At 40.0% G+C, this 9,936-nt stretch overlaps 1 protein-coding gene across 7 annotated transcripts in view; it reads right to left on the bottom strand.

The window, feature by feature from the left end:
* GPR65 (G protein-coupled receptor 65) overlaps positions 1–9,936 on the bottom strand; it is a 170,626-nt gene that overhangs the window by 139,859 nt on the left and 20,831 nt on the right. The window lies entirely within an intron of this gene.

Here is a 9,936-nt window from a genome sequence, read left to right as displayed (position 1 = left end):
CCCAGCTGCACCTTTCTGTCCGGCAGCCCTCTCCAGGCAGTCCTTTCTGCTTCTGGGTTTTGGTAACCACTCCCTCTCCTTGTCCCTTCAGGGCCAGAGGAGCCAGGGTGCCCAGATGTCACTATCCCCAGGGTGCAGCACCAGCCCTGTGGTGTCCTTACACCCTGCCCATGTCTTTGTGAATGTCTCTTTATCAAACTCTCCTCAGGTTGTCTGCATTTGGGTTGCCCTCTATTGACTGCCAGCATGCTATCTGACATATTGTCTTCCAGAACGAACCTTGTCAAAGGTGTCAATTCTCTGTGCGAAGAAGTCTAACCCTCCCCACCCCAGCCTAGAATTGACTATATTGCAGACTGTCTGTCTGGTGTCACAGGTGTATATGGACCATGCAGCCTAGAAAGAGACTCAGTAGTCACAGAAGAAAATTGGTCTTTATAGCCCTGTCTCCTTTTCTTACTTTGAGTAACAGAGTCCTGGTTTTTCTTTGGGGAACTGGTCTCTCTTCTCCGTTTAGTCTCTGAAGTTAGGGTGGGGCTGACCCCCACATTCTAGGGGTAGGTGTGGGACCCAGCCCTGGCTTTTGAGAAAACCATACACTCCTTGCCATAGTGATTGGTTTAAAGATGAAAACGAGGCCAGGGGAACCAGAATTAGTTCCACGAAATATCGGGAAGGAGGCTCTGTCTCCCCATTCTATTTTCTAAGCTGTGGAACTTAACCTGGAGATGCTGGTGGGTCTCTTTGATGTCATATAAGAACTTGCCTGAAAATAAAGCCGAAACAGCAAAAGGTGGAGCTAAGAGATGGTGAAAAATATCTTCCTGACAATATCAGCTCAGTATTTGAATTCAGTCATGACTGAAACTGCCCTCAGGATTTTTCTTACAACAAATATATATATATATATGTGTGTTTTTTTTCCCCTCAGTCACTTCGATCTGTTGCCTACAACTGGAAGAGTCCTGCAGTAATGAGAAAGCTCTTGGTCTGGGAGACTTGAAACTCCAGTCTTTGTCATTTAGAAGCTGTGTGACTTTTGGCTAATTAATTTGACTCTCTGAGCTCAGGCTCCTATAAAATGAGGATTTTGTATTGGTTTGTCTCTAAATGCCTTACTAGAGCTGAATATGGAACATGATAACGAATGATTAATCTTTTAGCTGAGGTAGGACCGAGGGAAAATTTCTGTCTCATAGTGAGCTCATTCTGTTTCCAGTGTGTTCACCATAGCAGAGAGCTGCCACGCTGCCCACCCAATTAATACCTCTGTTGTTAGTTGCTGATGAGTCCATCTCAGCTCATGGCAACTCCATGTGTGCAGAGTAGAACTGCTTCACAGGGTTTTCAAAGCTGTGACCTTTCGGAAGCAGATAGCCAGGCCTGTCTTCTGAGGTGCATTGGATGGGTTCTAACTGCCAACCTTTCAGCTAAGAGTCCAGTGCTTAACTGTTTGCTCCACTCAGGGGCTCCTCCAATAAACGCTACCACACATAATGACCACACCCAGCCCTTGTGGCCCCTTTGGGATTTCTAGAAGATCTCAGCTCGTCTTCCTCACTTCAATTCAATCAATCCAATTACACCATGTAATTTTCATATCTCTCTTCAAATCAAATCAGTACATCAAACGAGTAAATGAATATTCAATGCATGTCCTATGTAAGATGCATTGCTAGGTATTGTGATTATTAGCATTCTGTCCATATGCATTGGAAGAAATGAAATTCCTTTTCATCCAGAGAACGACAGAAACAAATGAGTTTTGAAGTGAAGGTGAACCAAAACTTTGAAGAGTACTTAATCCTCTTCATTATCCATCTTCCCATTCTCCTAGCCCCCAGTAACCAGGACATTGTTTATGGGGTGTTTGCAAAGGCAACATTTTCTGCCATCGTTTTCCAGTAAATGAAAATTTAGCTTAAATGAACTAGGCGTATGTAAAATGGAAAACCCTGGTGGCGCAGAGGTTAAGTGCTATGGCTGCTAACCAAGAGGTCAGCAGTTCAAATCCACCAGGCACTCCTTGGAAACTCTGTGGGGCAGTTCTACTCTGTCCTATAGGGTCACTATGAGTCGGGATCAACTTGACGGCAGTGGGTTTGGTTTTGGGGTATGTAAAATGGGAAGTCCCTGGGTATTGCAAACGGTTAAGCACTTGGCTACTAACTGAAAGGTTGGCAGTTTCAATCTACCCAGAGATACCTCAGAAGAAAGGCCTAACAATCTGCTTCTAAAAGAGCACAGCCAATTGAAAACCCTATAGAGCACAGTTCTATTCTGACACACATGGTGTCGCCATGAGTCAGAATTGACTTGATAGCAACTTTTTTAATGAGAAATGAGTGAAACACCATAATCCTGCACAATTTTCCAGACATTTGTTGAGTTGAGGGATCACGTAGTTACACACTACATTTAGATGTGGGAAAGAAACTACTGTCATCTTGCTCTGAAAACACTGATGTGGGAAAAACAACCCTAATCTTGGATGTGGAAAGTATTTCAGTCTCTGCTGGTCTAAAAAGTCCTTTAAAAGACTAGTTCAGTGTCTTCTGGATAGTCAAACTCAAGTTTCGTATTCCCTCTTAGTACAGTTTCTCTTCTTAGATATTCACCACCGCCCCTCCTCCCTCCACAGGATGGCACCTGGTGGAGGGGAAAGTTTATCTGTCTTCTTCACAGTGAGGAAAGAGGTGAAGTCTACCTGGTGGTCTTGGTGCTGTCCTCTGGGTCCTCTGCATCCTTTGAGAAGATGTCCTGCCTGTCCACTGTGCATTCTGCTGTTAGACGCTGCGGTTGTCCACAGGCAGTGTGACTTGTGGTCTGGTGGCCTGGCTGGGGTCCAGCGTTTCACCCTTTGGTTGTGTTCTCTTACCTTGGTTCTCACTAGTGCTGTGATCCTCTGCATCTCAGCTACCTTCTCCGTCCCTCCTTTGGCGTAGGTTGTACTCTCTGCACCTCTACCACAGACTCCTGTTTCCCTCCCATAGTCATCTGCGGTAGGTCCACTGGCCTCCTCTGTTTCTCCTTTCACCCCTGGCAGCTTGTGAGAATGTCTGGATACCTCCCTTGCCCCATGGGAGCTGACTTATCCAGGGCTGCTATTTCAGATCACTTTCCTTTTAAGCAGACAGCATTCTACCATGTCTATTTTTCTGATCTGTTGTATATATACAACCACGAACTTTAGCCCTTTCTTATCTGTAGTTTCGCTTTCAATGGTTTCAGTTACCCACGGTCAACTGAGGTACCAAATGTTAAATAAGTAGCGTGATGAGAGAGAGAGATCACTTTCACATAACTTTAATTACACTATATTGTTATAGTTGTTCTATTTTATTATGTTATTGTTGTTAGTCTCTTACTGTGCCTAATTTATGAATTAAGCTTTATCACAGGTATATACACATAGAGCAAAACATAGCATATACAGGGTTAGGTACTAACCGTGGTTTCAAGCATCAGATGGGGGTCTTGGAACATATCCCCCTGTGATAAGGGGGACCTACTGAATATAAAAAATATCTTATTGGTTCTGTTTCTCTGGAAAACCCTGACCGAGACATATACCATTCTTATTTTTTAAATTAATTTTCATTATGCTTTAAGTGAAAGTTTACAAATCAGGTCAGTCTCTCATACAAAAATTTACATACACCTTGCCATACACCTCTAATTGCTGCCCCTCTAATGAGATAGCACAGTTCTTCCCTCCACTCTCCTCATGTCCATTCAGGTAGCTTCTGGCCCCCCCTGCCCTCTCTTCTCCCCTGCAGACAGGAGATGCCCAAATAGTCTCATGTGTCTACTTGATCCAAGAAGCTCATTCTTCACCATTACCATTTTCCATCCCATATTCCAGTCCAAACCCTATCTGAAGAGTTGGTTTTGGGAACGGTTCCTGTCTTGGGATAACAGAAGGTCGATGGCCTCCGGGGTCCCTCTAGTTCCTGTCTGACCATTAAGTCTGGTCTTTTTACAAGAATTTGAGGTCCGCATCCCACTGCTCTCCTTCTCTCTCAGGGGTTCTCTGTTGAGTTGCCTGTCAGGGCAGTTGTCGGTTGTGGCCGGGTACCATCTAGTTCTTCTGGTCTCAGGCTGATGTAGTCTCTGGTTTATGTGGTCCTATCTATCTCTTAGGCTCGTAACTACCTTGTGTCTTCGGTGTTCTTCATTCTTCCTTGCTCCAGGTGGGTTGAGACCAATTGATGCATCTTAGATGGTGCTTGCTAGTGTTTAAGACCCCAGATGCCACCCTCCAAAGTGGGATGCAGGATTTTCTTAATAGATTTTATTATGCCAATTGACCTAGATGTCCCTGAAACCATGGTCCTCAAACCCTGGGCCCTGCTACTCTGGCTTTTGAACCATTCAGTTCATTCAGGAAACTTCTTTACTTTTGGTTTGGTCCAGTTGTGTTGACCCTTCCTGTATGGTGTGTTGTCTTTCCCTTCACCTAAGTAAAATTTCTCTACTACGTAATTAGTGAATACCCACCCCCCCTCCATCTCCCCTCTTGTAACCATCAAAAAATATTTTTTCACTGTTTGAACTATTTCTCCAGTTCTTGTAATAGTGGTCTTATACAGTATTTTGTCCTTTTGCAACTGACTAATTTCACTCAGCATAATGCCTTCCAGATTTCTCCATGTTATGAAATGTTTCATGGATTCATCGCTGTCCTTTATCAATGTGTAGTATTCCATTGTGTGAATATACCATAATTTATTTATCCATTCATCCGTCGTTGGGCACCCTGGTTGCATCCATCTTTTTGCCATTGTAAACAACGCTGCAATGAACATGGACGTGCGTATATCTGTTCATGTAAAGGCTCTTATTTCTCTAGGATATATTCCATTTTATTTTTGACAATTTCCAATCTTCCTAGATTCATGCTAGGATATATTCCATTTTATTTTTGACAATTTCCAATCTTCCTCGATTCATACTTTGTACATTCCAGGTTCCGATTATTAATGGATGTTTGCAGCTGCTTCTTCTCATTTTGAGTCATGCCACATCAGCAAATGAAGGTCCTGAAAGCTTTACTCCATCCATGTCATTAAGGTTGACTCTACTTTGAGGAGGCAGCTCTTCCCCAGTCATCTTTTGAGTGCCTTCCAACCTGGGGGCTCATCTTCCAGAACTATATCAGACAATGTTCCTCTGCTATTCATAAGGTTTTCACTGGCTAATGCTTTTCAGAAGTAGACTGCCAGGTCCTTCTTCCTAGTCTGTCTTAGTCTGGAAGCTCAGCTGAAACCTGTCCTCCATGGGTGACGGTGTTGGTATCTAAATACCAGTGGCATAGCTTCCAGCCTCACGGCAACACACAAGCCCCCACAGTACAACAAACTGAGAGACACATGGGTTCATGTATCTGTTAGCCGCCTGAGTGTCTTCATTAGTGAAGCGCCTGTTCATATCCTTCAGCAATTTTTTAGTTGGGTTATTTGTCTTTTCGTGGTTGAGTTTTAGCAGAATCATGTAGATTTTAGAGATGAGGCGCTGATCAGAAACGTCATAGCTAAAAACTTTTTCACAGTCTATAGGTAGTCACTCTTTCAGTGAAGTCTTTGGATGGGCATAGGTGTTTGATTTTTAGGAGCTCCCAGTTATCCGGTTTCTCTTCTGCATTTTTGGTAATGTTTGTATATTCTTTATGCCATGTACTAGGGCTTCTAACATTGTCCCTGTTTTTTCTTCCATTATCTTTATCCTTTCAGGCTTTATGTTTAGGTCTTTGATCCATTTTGGGTTAGTTTTTGTGCATGGTGTGAGGTATGGGTCTTGTTTCTCTTTTTTGCAGATGGATATCCAGTTATGCCAGCACCATTTGTTAAAAAGACTGTCTGTTCCCCAATTAACTGACTTTGGGCCTTTGTCAAATATCAGCTGCTCATATGTGGATAGATTTATGTCTGGATTCTCAATTCTGTTCCACTGGTCTATGTATCTGTTGTTGTACCAGTACCAGGCTGTTTTGACTACTGTGGCTGCATAGTAGGTTCTAAAATCACGTAGAGTGAGGCCTCCCACTTTGTTCTTTTTCAGTGATGCTTTACTTATCCGGATTCTCTTGCCCTTCCATATGAAGTTGGTGATTTGTTTTTCCATCTCATTAAAAAATGTCGTTGGAATTTGGATCAAATTGTATTTTATCTATAGATGGCTTTTGGTAGAACAGACATTTTTACAATGTTAAGTCTTCCTATCCATGAGCAAGGTATATTTTTCCACTTATATAGTTCTTTTTTGGTTTCTTCCAGTAGTATCTTGTAGTTTTCTTTGTATAGGTCTTTTAAGTCTCTGGTAAGATTTATTCCTAAGTATTTTATCTTCTTGGGGGCTACTGTGAATGGTATTGGTTTGGTGATTTCCTCTTCAACGTTCTTTTTGTTAATGTAGAGGAATCTAAGTGATTTTTGTATGTTTGTCTTGTAACCTGAAACTCTGCCGAACTCTTCTATTAGTTTCAGTAGTTTTCTGGAGGATCCCTTAGGGTTTTCTGTGTATAAGATCATGTCATCTGCAAATAGAGATAATTTTACTTCTTTCTTGCCAATCCAGATGTTCTTTATTTCTTTGTCTAGCCTAATTGGTCTGGCTAGGACCTCTAGCACAATGTTGAATAAGAGGTGTGATAAAGGGCATCCTTGTCTGGTTCTCATTCTCAAGGGAAATGCTTTCAGGCTCTCTCCGTTTAGAATGATGTTGGCTGTTGGCTTTGTATAAAAAAAAAAAAATTTATAGATGCCCTTTATTATGTTGAGGAATTTTCCTTCAATTCCTATTTTGCTGAGAGTTTTTATCATGAATGGGTGTTGGACTTTGTCAAATGCCTTTTCTGCATCAATTGATAAGATCATGTGGGTTTTGTCTTTTGTTTTATTTGTATGGTGGATTACATCAATGGTTTTTCTGATATTGAACCAACCTTGCATACCTGGTATAAATCCCACTTGGTCGTGGTGGATTATTTTTTTGATATGTTGTTGAATTCTATTGGCTAGAATTTTGTTGAGGATTTTTGCATCAATGTTCATGAGGGATATAGGTCTGTAATTTTCTTTTTTTGTGATGTCTTTACCTGGTTTTGGTATCAGGGATATGCTGGCTTCATAAAATGAGCTTGAGAGTATTCTACCTTTTCTACGCTCTGGAATACCTTTAGTAGTAGTTGTGTTACCTCTTTTCTGAAAGTCTGGTAGAACTCTGCAGTGAAGCCATCAGGGCCAAGGCTTTTTTTTTGTTGTTGTTGGGAGTTTTTTGATTACCTTTTCAATCTCTTTTTTGTTATGGGTCTATGCAGTTGTTCTAGGTCTGTGTTAGTTTAGGTAAGTAGTGTGTTTATAGGAATTCATCCATTTCTTCTAGTTTTTCACATTTGTTAGAGTACGATTATTCGTAGTAATCTGATATGATTCTTTTAATTTCAGTTGGGTCTGTTGTGATATCGCCCATCTCTTTCTTATTTGGGTTGTTTCCTTCCTTGTTTTTCTTTTGTCATTCTGGCCAATGGTTTATCAATTTTGTTAATGTTTTCAGAGAACCAGCTTTTGGTCTTGTTAACTCTTTCAATTGTTTTTCTGTTCTCTAATTAATTTAATTCTGCTCTAATTTTTATTATTTGTTTTCTTCGCTGCCTGAGGGTTTCTTTTGTTGCTCTCTTTCTATTTGTTCAAGTTGTAGGACAGTTCTTTGATTTTGGCACTTTCTTCTTTTTGTATGTGTGCATTTATTGATATAAATCGACCTCTGAGCAATGCTTTTGCTGTGTCCCAAAGGTTCTGATAGGAAGTGTTTTCGTTCTCATTGGATTCTATGAATTTCTTTATTCCATCCTTAATGTCCTCTATAACCCAGTCTTTTTTGAGCAGGGTATTGTTCAGTTTCCAAGTATTTGATTTCTTTTCTCTGCTTTTTCTGTTATTGATTTCTACTTTTATGGTCTTATAGTCTGAGAAGATGCTTTTTAATATTTCCATGTTTTAGATTCTGGAAAGGCTTGCTTTATGACCTAATATGTGGTCTATTCTAGAGAATGTTCCATGTGCACTCGAAAAGAAAGTATACGTGGCTGCTGTCGGGTGGAGTGTTCTGTATATATCTATGAGGTCAAGTTGTTTGATTGTGGTATTTAGATCTTCCGTGTCTTTATTGAGCTTCTTACTGGATGTCCCGTCCTTCACTGAAAGTGGTGTGTTGAAGTCTCCTACTATAATTGTGGAGCTGTCTATCTCACTTTTCAATGCTGTTAGAGTTTGTTTTATGTAACTTGCAGCCCTGTCATTGGGTACCTAAATATTTAATATGGTTATATCTTCCTGGTAAATTGTCCCTTTAATCATTATATAGTGTCCTTCTTTATCCTTTGTGGTAGATTTAACTTAAAGTCTATTTTGTCAGATATTAATATTGCCACTCCTGCTCATTTTTGATTGTTATTTGCTTGAAATATTTTTTCCGTCCTTTGAGTTTGAGTTTGTTTGTGTCTCTAAGTCTAAGGTGTGTCTCTTGTAGGCAGCATATAGCTGGATTATGTTTTGTTTTGTTTTTTAAATCCAATCTGCAACTCTGTCTCTTTATTGGTGCATTTAGTCCATTTACACTCAGAGTGATTATAGACAGGTATGAGCTTAGTGCTGTCATTTTGATGCCTTTTTTTGTGTGTTGTTGACAATTTCATTTTTCCACTTACTTTTTTGTGCTGAGTTTTTCTTCGTAAATTGTGTGTTCCTCTTTTTCATTGCAGTTGAATTTGTTTTTACTGAGTTTATATTGGTTTTTATATTGAAGCATGGGATTGTTAGTTTTCTTTGTGGGTACCTTAATATTTACTCCTATTTTCCTAAGTATAAACCTGACTTGCATCTCCCTATATTGCCTTGATTTCCTCTCCATATGGAAGATCTATGGCTCTTGTATTTAGTCCCTCTTTATTGATTATTTTTATCTTTTACATAATGACATGAGTGATTCCCTGTTTTGAGCATTTTCAAAAAATTTATCTGATTTTATTTTTTTGATTTCTCTATCTGAGTTGATATCAGGATGCTCTGTTCTGTGTCCTTGTGTTGTGTTGATATCTGATATTATTGATTTTCTAACCAAAGAATTTCCTTTAGTAATTCTTGTAGCTTTAGTTTGGTTTGTGCAAAATCTCTAAGCTTGTGTTTATCTGTAAATGACTCAATTTCACCTTCATATTTGAGAGAGGGTTTTGCTGGATATATGATTCTTGCCTGGCAATTTTTCTCCTTCAATGCTCTATATATGTCATCCCATTGCCTTCTTGCCTGCATGGTTTCTGTCAAGTAGTCTGAACTTATTCTTATTGATTCTCCTTTGTAGGTGACTTTTCATTTATCCGTGGCTGCTTTTAAAATTTTGTCTTTGAGAGATTGGAACACTTATACACTGCTGGTGGGGATGTAAAATGGAACAACCACTTTGGAAATCAATTTGGCTCTTCCTTAAAAAGCTACAAAGAGAACTACGATAAGACCCAGCAATCCCACTCCTTGGACTATATCCTAGAGAAATAACAGCATTTACACAAACAGATATATGCACACCCATGTTTATTGCAGCACAGTTTACAATAGCAAAAAGATGGAAGCAACAAAGGTGCCCATCAACACATGAATGGATAAATAAATTATGGTATATTCACACAATGGAATACTACGCATCGATAAAGAACAGTGATGAATCTGTGAAACATTTCATAACATGGAGGAACCTGGAAGGCAGTATGCTGAGTGAAATTAGTCAGTTGCAAAAGGACAGATATTGTATAGGACCACTATTATGAGAACTTGAGAAATAGTTTAAACTGAGAAGAAAACACTCTTTGGTGGTTATGAGGGGGGGAGGGAGGGAGGGTGGAAGAGGGATATTCACTAATTAGATAGTAGGTAAGAACTA

Source organism: Loxodonta africana, chromosome 10 (genome assembly GCF_030014295.1).
Source record: "Loxodonta africana isolate mLoxAfr1 chromosome 10, mLoxAfr1.hap2, whole genome shotgun sequence".
Classification (NCBI taxonomy): Eukaryota; Metazoa; Chordata; class Mammalia; order Proboscidea; family Elephantidae; genus Loxodonta; species Loxodonta africana.
This window is presented reverse-complemented; position numbering and strand designations above follow the sequence as displayed.